This window comes from Gopherus evgoodei, chromosome 10 (assembly GCF_007399415.2).
Source record: "Gopherus evgoodei ecotype Sinaloan lineage chromosome 10, rGopEvg1_v1.p, whole genome shotgun sequence".
Taxonomy (NCBI): Eukaryota; Metazoa; Chordata; order Testudines; family Testudinidae; genus Gopherus; species Gopherus evgoodei.
Window position 1 is genome coordinate 49,756,336 of NC_044331.1, and position 24,514 is coordinate 49,780,849.

A 24,514-nucleotide genomic window follows, 5' to 3' on the forward strand; every position below is an offset into this window, starting at 1 on the left:
CACCTGGAGGGGGGAAGGGAAAAAGGATTATTTCCCTTTGTTGTGAGACTCAAGGGATTTGGGTCTTGGGGTCCCCAGGGAAGGTTTTTCAGGGGGACCAGAGTGCCCCAAAACACTCTAATTTTTTGGGTGGTGGCAGCAAGTACCAGGTCCAAGCTGGTAACTAAGCTTGGAGGTTTTCATGCTAACCCCCATATTTTGGACGCTAAGGTCCAAATCTGGGATTAAGGTTATAACATGAGTGGCAGCGGGTGGGAGATAGACAGAATCCAGAAGCCAGTAGGAATATTATATTTTTCTTTCCTCTGCTAAGGGCTTTTTAGCACAGAGAAAAAGTTTGGTTTTAAAAGGGAACCAGAGAGAATTTTTTTTCTCTGCTCTTTCTGGCAGTTTGTGGCTTGCATGTTAAGCAAGAAGTCGTTAAGGTGCTATCACAAGTCTTTTGTCACACAATAGCACTCCCATTGAGAGTCATACCAGCACTATATAAATGCAAATAAAGTGGCTTTTCAGGTTTACTTAACATTGAAGATTAGCTAAAGGCACTGTTGCTAGGCAGACTTCAGGAGGCAACAGAGAGCCTGCAGTTCAGAAGAGAAACACCGGAGGGCACCCCAACACAAGAAAACAGGAACCATGTCTACCAAGGCAAAAATTGAGGCCGAACACCAATTCAGAGAAGCTGAACACAGGCGACAACTGGAAATAAAACAAACAGAGATGGAAATAAGAGAGCGAGAAAGAGAGGCAGCCTACAAAAGAAAACTAGAAGAAGAAGAGGTAGCCTACCAAAGAGAACAGGCAGCCAAAGAGGCAGCACACAAAAGAAAACTAGAAGAAGAAGAGGCGGCCCACCGCCGAGACATGGAAAAACAACAAAAAGAAATGGAAAAACAACAAAAAGAGAATGAAGAGAAGGAAAAACAGAGAAAACATGAACTGGAGTTGGCAAAAGCTGGGCTGCATGTGCCAGCCAACCCTAACAACCCGGCGCCAATTATTGCTCCACAGCACAGAAAATTTCCCACCTACAAGGCAGGTGATGACACCGAGGCCTTCTTGGAAAATTTTGAAAGAGCCTGTCTTGGGTACAGCATCCCCGAAGACCAGTACATGGTAGAATTAAGGCCACAACTCAGTGGACCTTTAGCAGAGGTGGCAGCTGAAATGCCTAAGCAGCAAATGAATGACTATAAACTTTTTCAAACCAAGGCCAGATACAGGATGGGGATAACCCCAGATCATGCCCGTCGGTGCTTCAGAACCCAAAAGTGGAAACCAGAAATGTCATTTCCCAAACACGCCTACTACATTGCAAAAAACTATGAGGCCTGGATAACAGGAAACAACATTCAAACCTTGGAAGAACTGAACCTCCTCATACAAATGGAGCAGTTCTTGGATTGTGTTCCTGAAGACATCACACGGTACATACAAGATGGAAAACCCAAAGATCTCGCTGAGGCGGGGGAGATTGGAGCCAAATGGATGGAAGTGGCAGAAAGCAAGAAAGCTACTGTCAAGGGGAACGATTACCACAGGGGGCACACAGACCATAAACCCTACAACCGAGGACAGCCAAAGACCCCGCATACAACCCAAGTAAAGCCACAAACACCCTACTCTTCCACCTCACCAGTCTCCAGTAACTCACCTCGGCCCAGTGACCCATCAGATGGAAGATGCTTTAAGTGTAATGAACTGGGACATATCAAGGCCAACTGTCCAAAGAACACCATGCGAGTGCAATTCATTACACCACCATCACACCAAAGATCTCCAGGCCCGGATGCCTCTCAAATACCCTTGGAGCGAAGGGAAAATTTGAGAGTGGGCGGAAAGAAGGTTACTGCGTGGAGAGACACGGGGGCACAAGTGTCAGCTATCCACCAATCCTTCGTAGACCCCAAATTCATCAACCCAAAGGCCAAAGTTACAATTTACCCCTTCATGTCACAAGCTGTAGACTTGCCTACAGCTCAACTACCTGTCCAGTACAAAGGCTGGTCAGGAATGTGGACTTTTGCAGTCTATGACAATTATCCTATCCCCATGTTACTGGGGGAAGACTTGGCCAACCAGGTGAGTCGGGCCAAGAGAGTGGGAATGGTTACACGTAGCCAAACCAGGCAAGCTTCCAGACCCATTCCTGTTCCTGAGCCGTCCACAGAGGCCCCGTCTGTGTTACCAGAGACCCAGACAGAGGTAGTGGACCCGGATTCCATGCCTACCACTGAAACAGCCACAGCATCTCCAGTCCCAGGCCCGGAACTGGCACAGCAACCAGCACCAGCAAGTGCAACCACATCTTCAAACTCAACGCCAGAGGGCGCCAGCGAGCCCAAACTGGCAGAAGCAACAGACAGCCATACCCAAAAGGCTCAGCCAGAGCCTGAAATACCCTCAGGTGCACCAGCGGAGAGCGGTTCACCAGCAACGGAAACAACCCCATCACTTACCTCGCTTCCAGGGGGACCAAGCCCAAGTCCACAGTCTGAGGAAGAACTGGTGACCCCAGCCTCAAGGGAACAGTTCCAGGCTGAGCAGGAAGCGGATGGCAGCCTTCAGAAAGCTTGGGCGGCGGCACGGAGCACCCCACCGCCTCTCAGCTCTTCTAATCGATCCCGGTTTGTTATAGACCAAGGACTTTTATACAAGGAAATTCTTTCTGGTGGACACCGGGAAGAATGGCAGCAGCAAAAACAGTTGGTGGTTCCAACTAAGTACCGGGGGAAGCTCTTAAGCTTAGCCCATGATCATCCCAGTGGCCATGCTGGGGTGAACAGAACCAAGGACCGGTTGGGAAGTCCTTCCACTGGGAGGGGATGGGCAAGGATGTTGTCAAGTATGTCCGGTCTTGTGAGGTATGCCAAAGAGTGGGTAAGCCTCAAGACCAGGTGAAGGCCCCTCTCCAGCCACTCCCCATAATTGAGGTCCCATTTCAGCGAGTAGCTGTGGATATTCTGGGCCCTTTCCCAAAAAAGACGCCCAGAGGAAAGCAGTATGTACTGACTTTAGTGGACTTTGCTATCCGATGGCCAGAAGCAGTAGCTCTAGGCAACACCAGAGCTAACCTAACAGTCATCTTTGCCAGGGTAGGATGGCCCTCTGACATCCTTACAGATTCATGGTCTAATTTCCTGGCAGGGACCATGGAAAAACTGTGGGAAACTCATGGGGTGAATCACTTGGTTGCCACCCCCTATCACCATCAAACCAATGGCCTGGTGGAAAGGTTCAATGGAACTTTGGGGGCCATGATACGAAAATTCATCAACGAATTCTCCAATAATTGGGACCTAGTGTTGCAGCAGTTGCTGTTTGCCTACAGGGCTGTACCACATCCCAGTTTAGGGTTTTCACCATTTGAACTTGTGTATGGTCACGAGGTTAAGGGGCCATTACAGTTGGTAAAGCAGCAATGGGAGGGGTTTACGCCTTCTCCAGGAACTAACATTCTGGACTTTGTAAGCAACCTACAAAGCACCCTCCGACACTCTTTAGCCCTTGCTAAAGAAAACCTAAAGGATGCTCAGGAAGAGCAAAAGGCCTGGTATGACAGACATGCCAGAGAACGTTCCTTCAAGGTAGCAGACCAGGTTATGGTCTTGAAGGCGCAACAGGCCCATAAGATGGAAGCATCATGGGAAGGGCCATTCACGGTCCAAGAGCGCCTGGGAACTGTGAACTACCTCATAGCATTTCCCAATTCCTCCCTAAAGCCTAGAGTGTACCATGTTAATTCTCTCAAGCCTTTCTATTCCAGAGACTTACAGGTTTGTCAGTTTACAGTCCAGGGAGATGATGCTGAGTGGCCTGACGGTGTCTACTATGAAGGGAAAAAAGACGGTGGCGTGGAAGAGGTGAACCTCTCAACGACCCTGGAACGTCTGCAGCGGCGACAAATCAAGGAGCTGTGCACTAGCTTCGCCCCATTGTTCTCAGCCACCTCAGGACGAACTGAACTGGCATACCACTCCATTGACACAGGTAATGCTCACCCCATTAGAACCCCACCCTACCGGGTGTCTCCTCATGTCCAAGCTGCTATAGAACGGGAGATCCAGAACATGCTACAGATGGGTATAATCCGCTCATCTACCAGTGCATGGGCATCTCCAGTGGTTCAGGTACCCAAACCAGATGGGGAAATACGCTTTTGCATGGACTACCATAAGCTAAATGCGGTAACTCGTCCTGACAACTATCCAATGCCACGCACCGATGAGCTATTGGAGAAGTTGGGACGTGCTCAGTTCATCTCTACGATAGACTTAACCAAGGGGTACTGGCAAGTACCGCTAGATGAACCTGCCAAGGAAAGGTCAGCATTCGTCACCCATGCGGGGGGTGTATGAATTCAATGTCCTTCCTTTCGGCCTTCGAAATGCACCCGCCACCTTCCAGAGGCTGGTAGATGGTCTACTAGCAGGACTGGGAGAATTTGCAGTTGCCTACCTCGATGATGTGGCCATTTTTTCAGACTCCTGGCCCGAACACCTACAACACCTGGAAAAGGTCTTTGAGCACATCAGGCAGGCCGGACTAACTGTTAAGGCCAAAAAGTGTCAAATAGGCCAAAACAGAGTGACTTACCTGGGGCACCAGGTGGGTCGAGGAACCATAAACCCCCTACAGGCCAAGGTGGATGCTATCCAAAAGTGGCCTATCCCACGGTCAAAGAAATAGGTCCAATCCTTCTTAGGCTTGGCCGGGTACTACAGGCGATTTGTACCACACTACAGCCAAATCGCTGCCCCACTGACCGACCTGACCAAAAAGACCCAGCCAAATGCAGTTAAGTGGACTGATGAGTGTCAAAAGGCCTTTACCCAACTTAAGGTGACTCTCATGTCTGACCCTGTACTCAGGGCCCCGGATTTTGATAAGCCATTCCTAGTAACCACAGATGCATCTGAGTGTGGTATAGGAGCAGTTCTCATGCAGGAAGCAACAGATCACAACTTCCATCCTGTCGTGTTTCTCAGCAAGAAACTGTCTGAGAGGGAAAGTCACTGGTCAGTCAGTGAAAAGGAATGCTACGCCATTGTGTACGCCCTGGAAAAGCTACACCCATATGTTTGGGGACGGCGGTTCCAGCTACAAATTGACCATGCTGCACTAAAGTGGCTTCATACTGCCAAGGGGAACAACAAGAAACTTCTTCGTTGGAGTTTAGCTTTCCAAGATTTTGATTTTGAAATTCAGCACATCTCAGGAGCTTCTAACAAAGTAGCTGATGCAATCTCCCGTGAGAGTTTCCCAGAATCCAGTAGTTAAAAAGTGTTCTTAAAATGTAGAAGTCTGTTAGTTATATACTTAGTGGTATATGTAAAGGTGCATGTGTTGTATTAATCTGTTTATTTTAAAGTTCTAGCAGGAAATCGCCGCCAGTGAGCTTCCCCACTGTCTGCAATTTGGGGGGCGTGTCATAAACAGATAGCTAAGGGTTAATGTCTCTTTCACCTTGTTAGTGCCACAGCCCTAGGTACTTTTTGCCCTGGCCTCCATGTTCAGGAAACAAGCATGCACGTACTCTCAAGCGAGAAGCATTTCCTGAAAGTAACTGTTGGGGCTAGGCAAATTTTGTGGTCAGCCAGTTCCAGGAACCCCCCCCCCCGAGGGTGGTAACGAGGCATCTGTAAATCTCCTAATTAGGAGAAACCTGGCCAAAAAACTGAACACGTCATTACCCTTATAAATTGCCCACCACGCAAGCCGTGGGCAGGGAGAAACGCAGAAACCAGTACCCGTAACCGAGCCTGATCAACCTGAGGTCTCCCTCGGCTCCGTGTTCTCAGATGCCTACCCGTCTGCCAGTGGTGATAAAACTTTTGTGGTTTGTGTGTCTAAGTATGCCTAGTTGCTAATTCTGCTAATTCTGCTAACTAACTGAGCCTGTAATCGTGTTGTAAGCCGGAGGCGAAAGCCAATTCTAGCCGCCCCAAGGCTCCTGCGAGGGGAAACCCGCTAACTAGGAAACCTTGAACGCAAGGGTGATTGGTCGGAGTCTCATGGCAATCTTTAACTGTCTTACTGCATTTTTTTTACTTAGACGAGTAATTGCATTTATGCTTAATAATAGCACCAATAGCACCTTTACTAACCCTTGGAAGGACCTGAATAACTACTGGGACCTAGAGCGGTACCAGGGTCAGCTTCTGTTTGTAATTGCAGTATTTTTATTATTTGTTCTAGTATTATATTGTAGGCCCAAGTTGTAACTAGTATTAAGTTGTTCCTCATCCGCACTTGTGACCCATTCAATAAACCCTCAATTTTAACCCCACGACTCATTGTTTGCATTATCCCCATTGCTACCTTTGGGGCACTTGTCACCCCTCCCGAGGACATCCAGTGATCGAGCCTCCGCTCTATCCCAACGCTCATTACCCGGTAGATAACGGGCACCTTGTGACCATATCGGTAGAGCGAGGGGCGAGAGTAATCAGTAATCAACATGGCGTCACGAACAGGATGCCTTCGGGAGGGCCAGTGCCCGTGGCGTAGTGGGGACAGTGAACAGTCTGAGCTCGAGCAATTTCAACACCTACAATTTCACCAAGTGGCCAGCAGACAATCTGAGAGGCCCACCCTAGATTGGGTTTGCGTTATAGAGTCAGGGTCTGGGTCAAAAAGCTATACGACCTCGTTAACCCTGACCGCTGTAGGGTGTCTCCTCCATTGCCATCCCACGTTTAAATGTCAGCCAGCCGATAGTTCCCTGCAGCCCCAGTGCACGGGGGTCGCGGATACTAGTCGGACCGAGACACCGTCCGACATTTGGAAGGAGTGTAGCCGTATCGTTAAAAAATCCGGGGCCACCGTTTCTAAACTCATACCCCCACCCCGGGTACAGCCGGGTGACCCAGCACACGGGTTGCTAACCCAATTAATGGAGGAATTAGAACAGACCAAGCGGTCGAAGAAACAGACCGGACGAGTATAAGTCGGAAGACGTGTCCACGGTCTTGTTCAGCGCACTAAACAAAGCGCTGGACCTCTGTGCAGACCTTCATGGAAGCACTATGTTTGCCGCTAAACAGGCCGCCGCGAACGGCACCGATAGCGCAGAAAGCGAGATGAGTGACAAGGAGGAGGAGGACGGGAGTCAGGTTGGCGGAAACCCACCCCCCATGAAGCCCCCCCTCCTCCTTCGATCTATCCCGCTCTCCCCTCAGCCCCACCTGCGCCTGAGAAGGAGATGCGGATGGAAGCAATGCCTGTCTCTATTACAAAAAGCAAGGTGGACTCTAATACAGGCCAGATCACTACTACCACCGAATATCGTATCCGCACTAAGGCAGAATTGAAGGAGTTTATGGTAGACACTAGGCGTGGGGAGAGCGAGCCCGCCCTCGTTTGGCTGGGCCGTCTGGCCCTGGATCACGGGGCAGAGATAGTGAACAGGGAGGAGGCTAGTCTCTTGGCCAAAACGTCCACCTGGTCGGGAGGATTTTCAGGCCATAATCTCTTAAGAAACGGGGTCTGGCCACTTACTACACCAGCCGCAGCCTCTTTAGCCATGAAGGGCAGTTTTAAGGGCATGTATATACCTCCCGGCAGCATAAATACACCCCATTAAATCATATGGGCTATTGCCGGGGCATCCATCGTAATGTGGGACCCACAGACGGTACCCTTGAACTTGAATCCGCAGCTAGCCCAATCCAACATGCCGCTCATTTATGTCGGGGACCCCACCCAAATCCCGGTCAACAAGGATGCAGTGGACTTAGCCATAGACGGCGCCCCACCGATTGACACAGGGGGAACCCTGTTGCTGCATGGTTGGATTGGACAACCTCTTATTACTTTATACGAGGCCATGTCCCGTCTTCGGATGCCACAAGCCCCCAAGAGCCCCATCTCAGCCCTTCCAGCTGAGAAACCTGTTAATAAGGGTCAGCCTAAGCACCCTGAACGTACCAAAGCCGAAAGGGCGCTTTTTGGGTTCCTGTTACATAAGGAGGTGCCCAAGGAAGCACTGCGGAAGATGTCTAACTCTCAACAACAAGACCTGGGGAAACAGTTAGGATGGAAGGACTGGGACGATTATTTAAGAACAAGAAAGGAGTAGAGGCCGGATGCACCCCGGCCTCCACAGAGACATGGGATGAGCGAACATATTACACCCTATTGGTAGACCGTCCCAAACCCTTTCACACCCCTGTATCTTTCCTGTTGGACACCGGACCTCAAATCTCCGTTATTAAACCCCATGTACCGCATATACCCACAAGTTCTACTATGTTTATTCAGGGTCTTAACAGCATTGAAGAAAAACCCGTAGTCTGCTTTACTCTGATTCATAAAGGATACAAGCGGAAAGTTAAGGCTTTGTTGGGAGGAACAAATTTGCTGGGGGTTGGGGATATAAAACGACTATGATTACAAAAACAGGTCTGTCAGGCCCTGTCTGTCACCCTGTTGCCCGACGCCCCCCCCCCACCTTATAGCCCTGAGCTTGTTAATAACAGCTCATGGAAATTTTCCCCTATTCCCACGAAGCCTGAAGGCATCCTCCTCATTAAGCAACTGCTCAACCAATTATTAAAGGAGGGACAGATAGCGCAGGCAACCGCGTCAAACTATCTATCGCCCCGTTGGGGTATCCCCAAGCCCGGCAACGCCTCTGAATTTCGATTGGTCATCGACAATAGACAAGCAAACAGCCGAGTCCGACACCTTCCATTTGCGGGCCCTGCCACCATTCCAGAAATACGGCAGCAGCTAAGCGATGCCAGTGGGAGGTGGGCCTGCACCCTGGATTTAAAGGATATGTTCTATCAAATCCCGTTAGAGGACAAACCCCAAATCCTAAACTTCGCATTCCAGGGCGCCCAGTACCAGTGGAAGGTGTGCCCTCAAGGGTTCTGTAATTCCCCCGCCTTGGCCACGTCCACTCTTTCAAAAACCTTAAGACGGGTAGAAACCACTGGGGGCACCACCATTTTAGCCTATGTGGACAACATAATCATAATTGGGCCCAACGAACACATAGTCCAACACATATTAACACCGTGGTAGCCGAGCTAAAGGCCAATGGGTGGCGAATTAATGAGACAAAAAGCCACCTCGTGCCCTCTCAAAGCTTTTCCTTCTTAGGCCAACATTATGACCCCTACAACTGTGGCCAACCCACCTCGGGAATTCTAGACCCTTGGGTAAAAGGCCCGCCCGAGAATAAAAAGCAACTACAGAGACTTTTAGGCCTAATTAATTATCACCGACACTTCATCCCGGATAAACACCTCGTAGACCTTGAAACGATCCAGGAACCCCTCTCGTCCAAACGGAAATGGGAAATATGGAGTCCTGAGGCCCAAAAAAGCCTGGAACGAATAGCCGCCTGGTTTGCCTCTAACCCACGGCTGGCGCGATATAAAAGGGACTCACCTTTTACCATTACCCTTTTCTTTACACAACATCATTATGGGTACTCAGTATCACAAGATGGGCAACCGGTCTATAACTGGGCCCGACGGCTCAAGGGCCCTCAGTATCGATATGGATCCATAGGACTTATGTTGCTAGCCACAGGCGAGACGCGCATTTGGGCTCCGCTATCTAGTAAAGGAACCCTGATCGGCCCAGAGGTACACCTCATTCCCTGGCTCACGCGGCTGCCCCTCCCCCCCAGTTTTCACGGGACCAGCCTAACTTGGCAACAGCTGTGTTATTTGGGGGAAATCACGTGGCGGGAATGGACGCTTAAATCGCTGCCAAACGATGTCCGATTCCCAGCATCCTCGGAGCCCTTGTGTATAGAAACAAAATATGACCCCTGCATTGTGTCCGACGGGGGCACTTCCCCAACCCCCGGGCAGGAGTCCTCTGTGCTAAATGCGACCACTTCCAGGTTGATCTCCTCCCGCAGGGTTCATCGGCCCAGCATAGCAAAGTCCATGGGGTCCTTCTCGCTGCCCAGCACGTTACCCAGGCCCATTCCGTTTCTATTCAAGTCGTGCTGGGCATAGACTCACAATTTTGTCTCAGCATTCTCACGGGAGAGGCTAACCCCACAGCATTTACGCCCCTGTGGGACACTATTTTCAGCCTTGTACGTAAGTTCTCCCGGCCCTGGTTTATAACCCATTGTCCGTCACATCGTCCTAATTCTAACCCCCTCCACTCCAAATTGGACCAAAAAATGAGGGAAAATCAAGCACTCCAAGTGTGTCTGGGGCAACAGCCCCAGCTCAAAACCGATCCATTCCTCCGATGGCTTCATGAGGATTGGGGGCATTTGCCTAGCGGCCGCTTATATGGTCAGTTAGCCCGAGCTGCTCAGGGTAAACCCGAGGTACGGCGGCAGGACTGCGAAAGGATAGTACAGTCCTGTCTTAAGTGTGCACAAATCAAGTCCCAAAACCGCCCGCGTTACGAGCGGTGGGCGTACGCGGCAGAGTACTTTCCTCCCGGTGCGGTGTGGCAAATAGATTTAATGGGACCCCTACCCGGAGCCCGTCGCCCCCCAAAGGCTCTCGTAGTGGTGGATTTGGGCTCCCGTCAAACTCACCGCATCCCCCTGAATACCACCACGGTGGCGGCCGTAGCTGGGGAGCTGCAACAGGTGGCCACGGCATGGGGTGTGCCCTCCGAAGTTCAAGCAGATGGGGGACCCTCTTTTACCAGCAAGCGTTTTGAAGCATTGGTGTTGGGATGGGGGGGCCTCCCTCCATATTCACTTAAAATATCACCCCGAAAGTAACGGTGTTGTAGAGCGGAAAACTGGGGTTCTGAAAACCATGATACGTTCAATCAATCCCAACGTTGACTATAAGGGTTGGAGTACATTGTTACCACAGGTCCTTATCTCCCTCAACGCAAACTATTCTCGTTGGCCCCGAAATCAGCCCCAGGCCCAGCCCCTGGACTCCCGTATATCACCCCCACCAACCTGTCTGGGTGGCTGAGCCACAGGCCTCAGGTCACCGAGAATCCTATGCTGCACAAATTGTAACTGCGGGCAAATATCCCAATACCTATACGGTTGTAGATGTCCAGGGCAATCACACCTTGGTCCGCCATAACTGGATAAACAAACTTTCCGAATCGAGCGAACTAATGGGGGCCAATAAGGCCGCCTTCTGCTTTGTCTTGCAGCTCGCCATAGCGGCGGGAAGCTGGGACGACAACCAGAAGGGCCCAGATCTGCTGAACCTGAGACATCCGTATCCCCTGGGCGAAAATACCCATCAGCTTATGTTTGCATCCTATTGGATCCAGAAAGTTCTAGGAGGAAACATCGACTTATCCTCACTGACCCCTGATAACTGCCTTGCATGTTCCAATAGGCTGTCTGTAAATAGGCCTTTGTTTGATTTATTGCCTTTAGTGTTTAATTTTAGTAGCATTAATGGTCCCCTTAATTGCTCCTCCCCCTTTGCTCAGTGGCTCCCCACCGTACAATGGACAGGTTCCACAAACGACCTTTTCGACCCCATTTCCTCCCTTGTTTTTTCTATTTTTAATGAAATTAGGGTACGTCATATGGGCCCACTCCCCTTGTCACCTGGAGAAAGGCCCATGGCATCCCACTGTTGGGCCTTTTTGGGAAATAATCGAACAGAAACCATTTGGGTTGGGGCTTACCCCAATTGTTCCCAGTGGCAGCTTGTAGACGGAAATGAGACGGCCAGCAGCCCTATTTTCAATCGTACGTCCCCACCCCCCGTTTTATGCGGTAGCCGCGGCCGGAAAATTGGGTCCGGCGGCATCACTTATAGCGGCAAAATATTCTAACAGCCCCTCAGACACACATATCTATCCCTCAGCCACATTAAGAAGTTAATTTTTAAGGGAGGCTCGGCATGCCAGGACTCTGTCTTTTCCCCCTGGTCCCCCAGACCCGGTCACTTCTGGCTGTGTGGCGAGGCAGCCTATATGGCGCTCCCCCCTAACCCTAGAGGCATATGTACCATTGGCTCTATCCAGTTAAAAGGGGGTGTTATTTATGTTAAGACCTGGCATCCCAACTCAGCCGGACGGGTTCGACGTTCCTGGGGTTGGTGGGAGAAGGCAAAGGGTGCGCTGTCCTCTGTAGTGTCTTCAGTGGTCTTGTTTAACCCTGTTGGATATATGTTATTACATGAGCAAGTTTTATTCCAATCACTGGCTATTGAAACACTGGCAAATACCACCGCAAAGGGTTTTAATTTAGTTAATCAGCAGCTAATGGAATTATCAGATTATTCTTTTCAGAATCGATTAATGATACAATTTCTGCTGCAATCACGGGATTTTTGTGATACCCTCATATCCATGTACCCACAGTTTAAGGATAAGTGTTGTGTCTCTGTTTCTTCTGTATCTGGAAATTTAACGGAAGTAATTAATAACCTCAGGGCTTTAGGAACCGCCGTGCGTGAGTCCAGGGAGACCTTCCGATTTTGGTCCTGGCTCGATTGGTTGGGTCTCGGAGCCTACAAGGCTTATTTCCAATCTCTCCTTATCTCCCTCGTGGTTGGGTGTATCCTGCTCTGCCTTGGCTGTGCCTGTTTGAAAGCCTGCGTCCATCGCGTTATCGGGTCAGCCTACATTGCCTCTTCCCCCGACACACGCCCTCTTGTAGAAGGGGATGGCGAGTCGGACGATGAATCTAAGGTATAGGCATAAGGTTCACATGGAGCCCAGAGCACAGGGGCATGTTAGTGCCACAGCCCTAGGTAGTTTTTGCCCTGGCCTCCATGTTCAGGAAACGAGCATGCACGTACTCTCAAGCGAGAAGCATTTCCTGAAAGTAACCGTTGGGGCTAGGCAAATTTTGTGGTCAGCCAGTTCCAGGAACCCCCCACCCCCGAGGGTGGTAACGAGGCATCTGTAAATCTCCTAATTAGGAGAAACCTGGCCAAAAAACTGAACACGTCTTTACCCTAATAAATTGCCCACCGTGCAAGCGGTGGGCAGGGAGAAACGCAGAAACCTGTACCCGTAACCGAGCCAGATGAACTCGAGGTCTCCCTCAGCTCCGTGTTCTCAGAAGCCTACCCGTCTGCCAGTGGTGATGAAACTTTTGTGGTTTGTGTGTGTCAGTATGCCTAGTTGCTAATTCTGCTAATTCTGCTAACTAACTGAGCCTGTAATCGTGTTGTAAGCCGGAGGCGAAAGCCGATTCTAGCCGCCCCAAGGCTCCTGCGAGGGGAAACCCGCTAACCAGGAAACCTTGAACGCAAGGGGGATTGGCCGGAGTCTCACGGCAATCCTTAACTGTCTTACTGCATTTTTTTTTACTTAGACGAGTAATTGCATTTATGCTTAATAATAGCACCAATAGCACCTTTACTAACCCTTGGAAGGACCTGAATAACTACTGGGACCTAGAGCGGTACCAGGGTCAGCTTCTGTTTGTAATTGCAGTATTTTTATTATTTGTTCTAGTATTATATTGTAGGCCCAAGTTGTAACTAGTATTAAGTTGTAACTAGTATTAAGTTGTAACTAGTATTAAGTTGTTTCTCATCCGCACTTGTGACCCATTCAATAAACCCTCAATTTTAACCCCACGACTCACTGTTTGGGTTATCCCCCTTCGGGGCACTTGTCACCCCTCCCGAGGACATCCAGTGATCGAGCCTCCGCCCTATCCCAACACTCATTACCCGGTAGATAACGGGCACCTTGTGACCATATCGGTGGAGCGAGGGGTGAGAGTAATCAGTAATCAACACACCTTAAAAAAAAAGTAACTTGAAGCACCTGACCAGAGGACCAATCAGGAAACAGGATTTTTTCAAATCTGGGTGGAGGGTTATTTGTGTGTGAGTCCTTTGTTCTTGGTCTTCTGCCTGTCCCTCTCAGCTATGAGAAGGATTTTTCTATTTCCTGCTTTCTAATCTTCTATTTCCAAGTTGTGAGTACAAAGTTGGTTTGTTGTTTTGTATTTACATGTCTATAGTTGCTGGAGTGCTTTGAATTGTATTCCTTTTGAATAAGGCTGTTTATTCATATTTCTTTTAAGCAAATGACCCTGTATTTGTCACCTTAATACAGAGAGACCATTATTCTGTATTTTTCTCTCTTTTTATATAAAGCTTTCTTTTTAAGACCTGTTGGAGTTTTTCTTTAGTGGGGAACTCGAGGGAATTGGTGGGAAGAAGAAGTCAGGGGGAAATCTGTGTGTGTTAGATTTACTAGCCTGACTTTGCATTCCCTCTCGCTGAAGAGGGAAGTGCTTGTGTTTCCAGGCTGGAAACGGGGGAGGGTGGACTCCCTCTGTTTTTATTCACGGAGTTTGCTTCTGTGTATCTCTCCAGGAACACCTGGAGGGGGGAAGGGAAAAAATTTATTTCCCATTGTTGTGAGACTCATAGGATTTGGGTCTTGGGGTCCCCAGGGAAGGCTTTTGGGGGGACCAGAGTGCCCCAAAACACTTCAATTTTTTAGGTGATGGCTGCTTTACTAGGTCCAAGCTGGTAATTAAGCTTGGAGATTCTCATGCTAACCCCCATATTTTGGACGCTAAGGTCCAAATCTGGGACTAGGTTTATGATAGCCCCACCCGTGCTGGCCCTCACCGCAGCTCCAGGGGCCCCACCCCTGCGGGCCCTGACCCCATTTCCAGTGGCGCCACCCGTGGAGGCCCTGACCCCAACTCCAGGGGCCCAACCCGTGCGGGCCCTGATCCCAGCTTCAGGGGCCTAACCTGAGTGTGTCCTGACCCAAGCTCCAGGGGCCAAACCCGTGGGGCCTCTGACCCCAGCTCCAGGGCCCCAACACTTGGGGGCCCTTACCCCAGCTCCAGAGGCCCAACCTGTAGAGCCCCTGACCCCAGCTCCATGGGCCTAACCCGTGGGGGCCCTGACCCCAGCTCCAGGGGCCCAACCTATGCGGGCCCTGACCCCAGCTCCTGCTGCCCCACCCATGCGGGCCCTGACCACCGCTCCAGGGGCCCAACCCGTGCGGGCCCTGACCCCAGCTCCAGGGGCCCAACCCTTGCTGGCCCTGACCCAAGCACCTGGGGCCACACACGTGGGAGCCCTGACCCCAGCTCCAGGGGTCACACAAGTGCGGGCCCTTACCCCTCCTCCAGGGGCCCAACCGGTGGGGTCCCTGACCCCACCTCCAGGGGTTCTACCCGTGGGGGCCCTGACCCCAACTCCAGGGGCCCCAAACGTGTTTGCCCTGACCCCAGCTCCAGGGGACCAACCCGTGGGAAACCTGACCCCAGCTCCAGGGGCCCAACCCGTCGGGGCCCTGGCCCCAGCTCCAGGGGCCCTGACCCCAACTCCAGGGGCCCAACCCGTTCGCACCCTGACCCCAGCTCCACGAGCCTCACCCGTGGGGGCCCTGACCCCAGCTCCAGGGGCCAAACCCTTCGGTGCCCTGACCCGAGCTCTAGAGGCCCAACCGGTGCGGGCCCTGACCCCAGCTCCAGGGGCCCCACCTGTGCGAGCCCTGACCCCAGCTTCAACGGCCTAACCCGTGTGGGCCCTAACCCCAGCTTCGGGGGCCCAACCCGTGCGAGTCGTGACCCCAGCTCCAGGGCCTCAACCCGTGGGAGCCTTCACCCTAGCTCCAGAGGCCCTGACCCAGCTCCAGGGGCCCAACCCGTGGGAGCCTTCAGCCCAGCTCCAGAGGCCCTGACCCCTGCTCCTGGGGCCCAACCTGTGGGGGCACTGAGCCCAACTCAAGTTGCCCAACCCATGGGGGCCCTGACCCCAGCTTCAGTGGTCCAACCCGTGGAGTCGCTGACCCCAGCTCCAGGGGCTCAACCCGTGGGAGTCCTGACCCCAGTTCCAGGGGTCCAGCCAGTGCGGACCCTGACCACAGCTCCAGCGGCTTAGCCCGTAGGGGCAAGGATCCGAGCTCCAGAGGCCCCTCCCGTGTTGGCCCTCACCTCAGCTCCATGAACCCAACCCTTGCGGGCCTTGACCCCAGCTCCAGGAGTCCAACCCCTGCGGGCCCTGACTCCAGCTCCAGGGATCCAACCCGTGCGGGGCGTGACCCCAACTCCAGAGGCCCCACCAGTGGGGGCCCTGAACCCAGCTCAAGTTGCCCAACCCGTGGGGGCCCTGACCCCAGCTCCAGGGGCCCAACCCGTGTGGGCCCTGACCCCAGCTCCAGGGGCCCAACCTGTACGGGCCCTGACCCAGCTCCAGGGGCCCAACCCGAGGGGTCCCTGACTCCACCTCCAGGGACTCAACCCGTGGGAGTCCTGACCCCAGTTCCAGGGGCCCTGTCCTTGTGGGCCCTGACCCCTGCTCCAGGGGCCCCACCTGTGCAGATCCTAACCCCAGCTCCAGAGGCCCCACCCGTGCATCCCCAGACCCCAGCTCCAGGGGCCCAACCCGTGGGAGCCCTCACCCCAGCTCCAGGGGCCCTGACCCCAACTCCAGGGGCCCAACCCGTTCGCACCCTGACCCCAGCTCCACGAGCCTCACCCGTGGGGGCCCTGACCCCAGCTCCAGGGGCCAAACCCTTCGGTGCCCTGACCCGAGCTCTAGGGGCCCAACCGGTGCGGGCCCTGACCCCAGCTCCAGGGACCCAACCCCTGGGGGCCCTAACCCCAGCTCCAGAGGCCCAACCCGTGGGGGCCCTGACCCCGGATCGAGGTGCCCAACCCGTGCGTCCCCTGACCCCAGCTCCAGAGGCCCAACCCGTGGGGGCCATGTCCCCAGCTCCAGGGTCCCAACCAGTGCGGGGCCTGACCCCAGCTCCAGGGGCCCAACCCGTGGGGGCCCTGACCCCAGCTCCAGGGGCCCCACCCGTAAGAGCCATGACCCTAGCTCCACGGGCCCAACCCCTGGGGGCCACAACCATAGCTCCACGGGCCCAACCCCTGGGTGCCCCAACCCCAGCTACAGGGGCCCAACCCTTTGGAGGCTCGCACCGTAGCTCTACGGGCGAATCCCCTGGGGGCCCCAACCGTAGCTCCAGGGGGGAAACCCCCGGTGTGCCCCAACATGAGCTCCAGGGGCCCAACCCCTGGGGGCCCCAACACCAGTTCCAGGGACCAAATTCCTGGGGCCCTCAACCGTAGCTCCAGGTGCTCAACCCCTTTGGGGCCCCCAACCCCAGCTCCAGGGGCCCAACCCTTGGAGCCTTCAACCGTAGCTCCAGGTGTCCAGCTCCTGGGGCCCCCAACCGAAGCTCCAGGGGCCAACCCCTGGGGCCCTCAACCGTGGCTCCAGGGGCCCAAACCCTGGGGGCCCCCAACCTCAGATGCACGGGCCCAACCCCTGGGGCCCCCAACCGAAGCTCCAGGGGCCAAGCTCCCGGGGGCCCTCTATCCCAGCTCCAGGGGCCCTACCCCTGGGGCCCTCAATCGTAGATCCAGGGCTCTACCCCTGGGGCCCACAATCCAAGCTCCAGGGGCCCAAACCCTGGGTCTCTCAACCGTAGCTCCAGGGGCCCAACCCCTGGGGCCCCCAACCCCAGCTCCAGGGGCCCAACCCCTGTGGCCCCCAACCCCAGCTCCAGGGGTACAAACCCATCGGGACCCCCAACCCCAGCACCAGGGGCCCAACCCCTGGTGGCCCAAACCGCAGATCCAGGGGCCCAACATTTGAGGCCCTCAACCCCAGCTCCAGGAGCCCAACCCCTGGGGGCCCACACCGTAGATCTAGGGGCCCAACATTTGAGGCCCTCAACCCCAGTTCTATGGACCCAACCCTTGAGGGCCCCAACCCCAGCTCCAGGGGCAACACTCCTGGGGCCCTCAACCCCAGTTCCAAGGGCCCAACCCCTGGGGGCCACCAACCCCAGCTCCAGGGACACAACCCCTAGGGGCCCCAACACCAGCTCAGGCGGCTGAACCCCTGGGGCGTCAAGCCCAGCTCCAGCGGCCCAACCCCAGGGGGACCCCAACCCCAGCTCCACGGGCCCAACCACTGAGGGCCCAAAACCCCAGCAACAGGGGCCAAAACCCTGGGGGTCCCCAACTCCTGCTCCAGGAGCCCAACCCCTTGGGGCCCCCAACCGTAGCTCCAGGGGCCCAGTCCCTGGGGGCCCCCAACCCCAGCTCCAGGGGCCCAACCCCTGGTGCCCCAAACCGTGGCTCCAGGGGCCCAAACAGTGGGGCCTCGAACCCCAGCTCCAGGGGCCCAACCCCTGGGGCCGTCAACCGTAGCTCCAGGTGCTCAACCCCTTGGGGCCCCCAACCCCAGCTCCAGGGGCCCAACCCCTGTGGCCCCCAACCCCAGCTCCAGGGGCCCAACCCATCGGGACCCCCAACCCCAGTTCCAGGGGCCCAACCCTTGGGGCGTTCAACCGTAGATCCAGTTGTCCAGCTCCTGGGGCCCCGAACCTCAGCTCCAGGGGCCCAACCCCTGGGGTCCTCAACCGTAGCTCCAGGGGCCAAACCCCTGGGGGCCCCCAACCCCAGCTTCAGTGGCCCAACCACTAGGGCCATTAACCGTAGTTCCAGGGGCCCAACCCCTGGGGGACCCCAACCCCAGCTCCAGGGGCGAAACCCCTGGGGCATTCAACCGTAGCTCCAGGGCTCAAGCCCTGGGGGCCACCAACCCCAGATCCACGGGAGCAACCCCTGGGGCCCCCAACCTTAGCTCCAAGGGCCCAAACCCTGGAGGCCCCCAACCCCAGCTCCAGGGGTCCAACCCCTGGGGCCTCGAAACCCAGCTCGAGGGGCCCAACCCCTGGCCCCAACCCCAGCTCCAGGGACCCAACCCCTGGGGGCAGAAACCGTAGCTCCAGGTGCACAACCCCTTGGGCCCTCTACTGTAGCTCCAGGGGCCCAAACCCTGGAGGCCCCCAACCCCAGCTCCAGGGGTCCAACCCCTGGGGCCTCGAAACCCAGCTCGAGGGGCCCAACCCCTGGCCCCAACCCCAGCTCCAGGGACCCAACCCCTGGGGGCAGAAACCGTAGCTCCAGGTGCACAACCCCTTGGGCCCTCTACTGTAGCTCCAGGGGCCCAAACCCTGGGGGCCCCCAACCGTAGCCCCAGGGGCCCAGCCCCTGGGGCAAGCAACCCTAGCTCCAGGGGCCCAACTCCTGGGGCCTACAAACCCAGCTCCAGGGGTTCAACCCCTGGGGGCCCATACCGTAGCTCCAGGGGCCCAACACCTGGGGGCCCACAACCCCAGCTCCAGGGTCCAACCCCTGGGGGCCGCCAACCCCACCTCGAGGTGCCTAAACCCTGGGGCCCTCAACCCCAGCTCCAGGGGCATAAACTCTGTAGGCCCCCAACCACAGCTCCAGGGACAAAACCCCTGGTGGTCCCAACTCCAGCTCTAGGGGCCCAAACCCTGGGACCCCGAGCCCCAACTACAGGGGCCCAAACTCTGGGGGCCCCAACCCCAGCTCCAGGGGCCCAAACCCTAGGGCCCACAACCCCAGCTCCAGGGGCCCAACCCCTGGGGGCCCCATCCCCAGCTCCAGGGGCCCAACCCCTGGGGAACCCAACCGTAGCTCCAGGGGCCCAATTCCTGGGGGCCCCCAACTTCAGCTCTAGGGGTCCAACCCCTGGGGGCCCCCCACCCCAGCTCCAGGGGCCCAACCCCTGGGGCCCCCAAGTGTAGCTCCAGGGGCCCAACCCCTAGGGTCCCAAAACCCCAGCTCCAGGGGCCCAACCCCTCGGGCCCCCAACCGTAGGTCAAGGGGCCAAAATCCTGGTGCTCCCAACCCTAGCTCCAGGGGCCCAACCCCTGCGGCCTGCAACCCAAGCTCCAGGGGCCCAACCCTTGGAGGCCCCAAACACCAGCACCAGGGGCATAACGCCTGGGGACCCCAACACCAGTTCCAGGGGCCCAACCCCTTGGGCCCTCAACCGCAGCTGTAGGGACCCAAACCCTGGGGCCCTCAATCCCAGCCCCAGGGGCCCAACCCCTGGGGCACTCAACCGTAGCTCCAGGGGCCCAACCCCTGGGGACCCTGAAACCCAGCTCCAGGGACCCAACCCATGGGAGCCCCCAACCCCAGCTCCAGAGGCCCAACTCCTGGAGCCCCAATCCTAGCTCCAGGGTCCCAACCCCTGTGGGCCCCCAAACCCCAGCTCCAGGGGCCCAATACCAGGGGGGCCCAACCCGAGCTCCAGGGGCCCAATTCCTGGGGGCCCCCAACCCCAGTTCCAGGAGCCCAAAATCTCGGAGCCCCCATACCCACCTCCAGGGGTGGAACCCCTGGGGCCCACAACCCCAGCTCCAGGGCCCCAACCCCTGGGGTCCCCATCCCCAGCTCCAGGGGCCCAACCCCTGGAGAACCCAACTGCAGCTCCAGGGGCCCAACCCCTGGGGTCCCCCCACCCCAACTCCAGGGGCCCAACCCCTGAGGCCCCCGAGTGTAGCTCCAGGGGCCCAACCCCTAGGGTCCCAAAACCCCAGCTCCAGGGGCCCAACCCCTCGGGCCCCCAACCGTAGGTCCAGGGGCCCAAATCCTGGGGCTCCCAACCCTAGCTCCAGGGGCCCAACCCCTGCGGCCCGCAACCCAAGCTCCAGGGCCCCAACCCTTGGGGGCCCCCAACCCCAGCACCAGGGGCATAACGCCTGGGGGCCCCAACACCAGTTCCAGGGGCCCAACCCCTTGGGCCCTCAACCGCAGCTGCAGGGATCCAAACCCTGGGGCCCCCAATCCCAGCCCCAGGGGCCCAAGCCCTGGGGCACTCAACCATAGCTCCAGGGGCCCAACCCCTGAGGACCCTTAAACCCAGCTCCACGGACCCAACCCATGGGAGCCCCCAACCCCAGCTCCAGAGGCCCAACCCCTGGAGCCCTCAACCGTACCTCCAGGAGCCCAGCCCCTGGGGTCCCCAACCCCAGCTCCAGGGGCTCAACCCCTGGGGCCCTCAACCGTAGCTTCAGGGGCCAAACCACTGGGGGCCCCCAACCCCAGTTCCAGATGCCCAACCCCTGGGGCCTCCTACCCCAGCTTCAGGGGCCCAACCCCTGGGGCCCTCAACCCCAGCTCCAGGGGCCCAACCCCTGGGGTCCCAACCCCAGCTCCTTGAGCCCAACTCCTGGGGTCCCCCGACCCCAGCTCCACGGGCCGAACCCCTGGGGCCCTCAACAGCAGCTCCAGTTGCCCAACCCCTGGGGCCCCCAACCGCAGCTCCAAGGGCCCAATCCCTGGGGCCCCCAACCCCAGCTCCAGGGTCCCAACCCCTTGGATCCTCAACCGTGGCTCCCCCAACCCCAACTCCAGAGGCCCAACCCCCTCGGGCCCCGAACCCCAGCCTACGGGCCCAACCAATGGGGCCCTCAACCGTAGCTCCAGGGGTCCAACCCCTGGGGGTTGCCAACCCCAGTTCCAGGGGCCCAAGCCCTGGGTCCCCCAACCGTAGCTCCAGGGGCCCAAACCCTGAGGGCCCCAACCCCAGCACAAGGGCCCCAACCCCTTTGGCCCTCAACCCCAGCTCCAGGGGCCCAACCCCTAAGGCCCTCAACCGTAGCTACAGGGGCTCAAAACCTGGGGGCACCCAACCCCAGCAACACGGGCCCAACCCCTGGGGCCCCCAACCGTAGCTCCAGGGGCCCAACCCCTGAGTGCCCTCAACCCCAGCTCCAGTGGCCGAACACCTGGGACCTCCAACCATAGCCCCTCGGGTCAAACCCCTGGGGGCTCCCAAACCCAGCTCCAGGGGTCCAACCCCTGCGGCCCCCAAGCGTACCTCCAGGGGCCAAACCCCTGGGGTCCCCCAAACCCAGATCCAAAGGCCCAACCCCTGGGGGCCCCAACCCCATCTCCAGGGGCCCAACCCCTGGGGCCCTCAACCCCAGCTCCAGAGACCAAACCCCTTGGGTTCCCAAACCGTAGCTCCAGGGGCCGAACCCCTGGGGGCCCCAACTCTAGCTCCAGAGCAACAACCCCTCGAGGTCCCCAACGCCAGCTCCAGGGGACCAACCCCTGGGGCCCTCAACTGTAGCTCCAGGGGCCGAACCCCTGGGGCCCTTAACCAGAGATCCAGAGGCCCAACACCTGGGGGCGCCCAACCCCAGCTCCATGGACCCAGCCCCTTGGGCCCTCAATCCCAGCTCAAGGGGCCTAACCAATGAGGGCCCGTAACCCCAGCTCCCGGGTCCCAACCCCTGGGGGGCCCCAACCCCAGCTCCAGGGAACGAAACCCTGGGGCCCCCAACCCCAGCTTCAGGGGCCCAACCCCTGAGGGCCCCCAACCCGAGCTCCAGGGACGTAACCCCTGGGGGCCCCCAACCCAAGCTCCATGGGCCAAATCCCTGGGGCACCCAACCACAACTCCAGGGGCCCAACCCCTGGGACCCTCAACCGTAGCTTCAGGGGCACAACCGCTGGTGGCCCCAACCCCAGCTCCAGGTGTCCAACCCATGGCTGCCCCCAACCGAAGCTCCAGGGGCACAACCCCTGCGGCTCCCAAGCATACCTCCAGGGGCCGAACCCCTGGGGTCCCCCAACCCCAGCTCCAGAGGCCCAAACCGTGGGGGCCCCAACCGCATCTCCAGAGGCCCAACCCCTGGGGCCCTCAACCCCTGCTCAAGGAGCCCAACAGCTGAGGTCCCCAAACCCAGCTCCAGGGGCCCAAACCTTAGGGGCCCCCAACCTCAGCTCCAGGGGCCCAACCCCTGGGGCCCCCATCCCCAGCTCCAGGGGCCCAACCCCTGGCGTCCTCAACCCCAGCTCCAGGGGCCCAACACCTGGGGCCCTCAATCCCAGCTCCAGGGGCCCAAACCCTGGGGGCCCTAACCCCAGGTCCAGGGGCCCAACCCCCGGGGACCACAAATCCCAGCTCCAGGGGCCCAACACCTGGAGCCCTCAACCGCAGCACTAGGGGCCGAACCCCTGGGGGGTCACACCGTGACTCCATGGGCCCATCCCCTGGGGTCCCCCAAACCCAGCCCCAGGGGGACAAACCCTGAAGCCCTCATCCATAGCTCCAGGGGCCCAACCCCCGGGAGGCCCCAACGCCAGCTCCAGGGGCCCAACCCCTGTGGGATCCCCAACCACAGCTCCACGGGCTCAACCCCTGGGGGCACCCAACCTCACCTCCAGGGGCCTATCCCCTGGGGCCATCAACCCCAGCTCCAGGGGTCCAACCCCTGGGGCCCGAACCCCAGCACCAGGGGCCCAACCTCTGGGGTCCTCAACCCCAGCTCCAGAGCCTAAACCCCTGGGGGCCCCAACCCCAATTCCAGGGGCCCAAACCCTGGGGCCCTCAACCCCAGCTCCAGGGACCCAACCCCTGGGGACCCCCAACCCCAGCTCCAGGGGCCCAAACCCTGCGGCCCTCAACCCCAGATCCAGGGGCCCAACCCCCCGGGGACCCGAACCCCAGCTCCAGGGGCCCAACACCTGGGGACCCCAATCGTAGCTCCAGGGGCCGAACCCCTGGGGGCACCCAACCCCAGATCAAGGGGCCCAACATCTGTGGACACTAACCCCAGCTCCAGGGGCCCAACCTTTGGGGCCCTCAACCCCAGCTCCAGGGCACCAACCCCTTGGGGGCCCAACCCCTGGGTCCCTCAACTCCAGCTCCAGGGGCCCAACCCATGGGGCCCCAAACCATAGCTCCAGGGGCCCAATCCAGGAGGCCCCCAACCACAGCTCCAGGGGCCCAACCCTTGGGGGCCCCCAACCCCAGCTCCAGGGGCACAACCGCAGGGGTCCTCAACCGTAGGTCCAGGGTCCTAACCCATGGGGGCCCCCAACCACCGCTCCAGGGGGTTAACCCCTGGGGCCACCAACTCCAGCTCCAGGGGCCCAAACTGTGGAGTTCCCAACCGTAGCTCCAGGGGCCCAACCCCTGGGGGCTCCCAACCCAACTCCAGGGGCCCAACCCCTCGGGGCCCCCAACCCCAGCTCCAGGGGCCGAACCCCTGGGGTCCCAAACCGTCGCTCCTGGGGTCCAACCTTGGGGCTCCCAACCTCAGCTCCCGGGGCCCAACCCCTGGAGGCCCCAAACCCAGCTCCAGGGCCCCAACCCCTCGGTCACCCAACCACAGCTCCAGGGGCCCAAACCCAGGGGCTCCTAACCCCAGCTCCAGGGGCCCAACCCCGAGTTCTGCCAACCCCAGCTCCAGGGGCCCAACCGCTGGTGACCCTCAACCCTAGCTCCAGGGTCCCAAGCCCTGGAGCCCCGAAGCCCAGCTCCAGGGGCCCAAGCCCTGGGGCGCCTAACACCAGCTCCAGAGGCCCAACCGCTGGGGTCCCTAACAGTAGCACCAGGGGCCGAACCCCTGGGGGCTTCGAACCCCAGCTATAGAGGCCCAACCCCTGCGGTCCACTAACCCCAGCTCCAGGTGCCCAAACCCTGGGGCCCCCAACCGTAGCTCCAGGGGCCCAACCCCTTGGGGCCTCCAAATCCAGGTACAGGGGCCCAACCCCTGGGGGCACCAACCCCAGCTCCGGGGGCCCAACCCCTGGGGGACACAACCCCAGCTCCAGGAGCCCAATCCCTGGAGCACTCAACCCCAGCTCCAGGGGCCCAACGCCTGGGGCCCTCAACCCCAGCTCCAGGGGCACGACCGCTGGGGGCCCCCAACCCCAGCTCCAGGGGCCCAACCCCTGGGTCCTCCAACCCCAGCTCCAGGGGCCCAAACCCTGGGGGCCCCCAAGCCCATCTCCAGGGACCGAACCCCTGGGGTC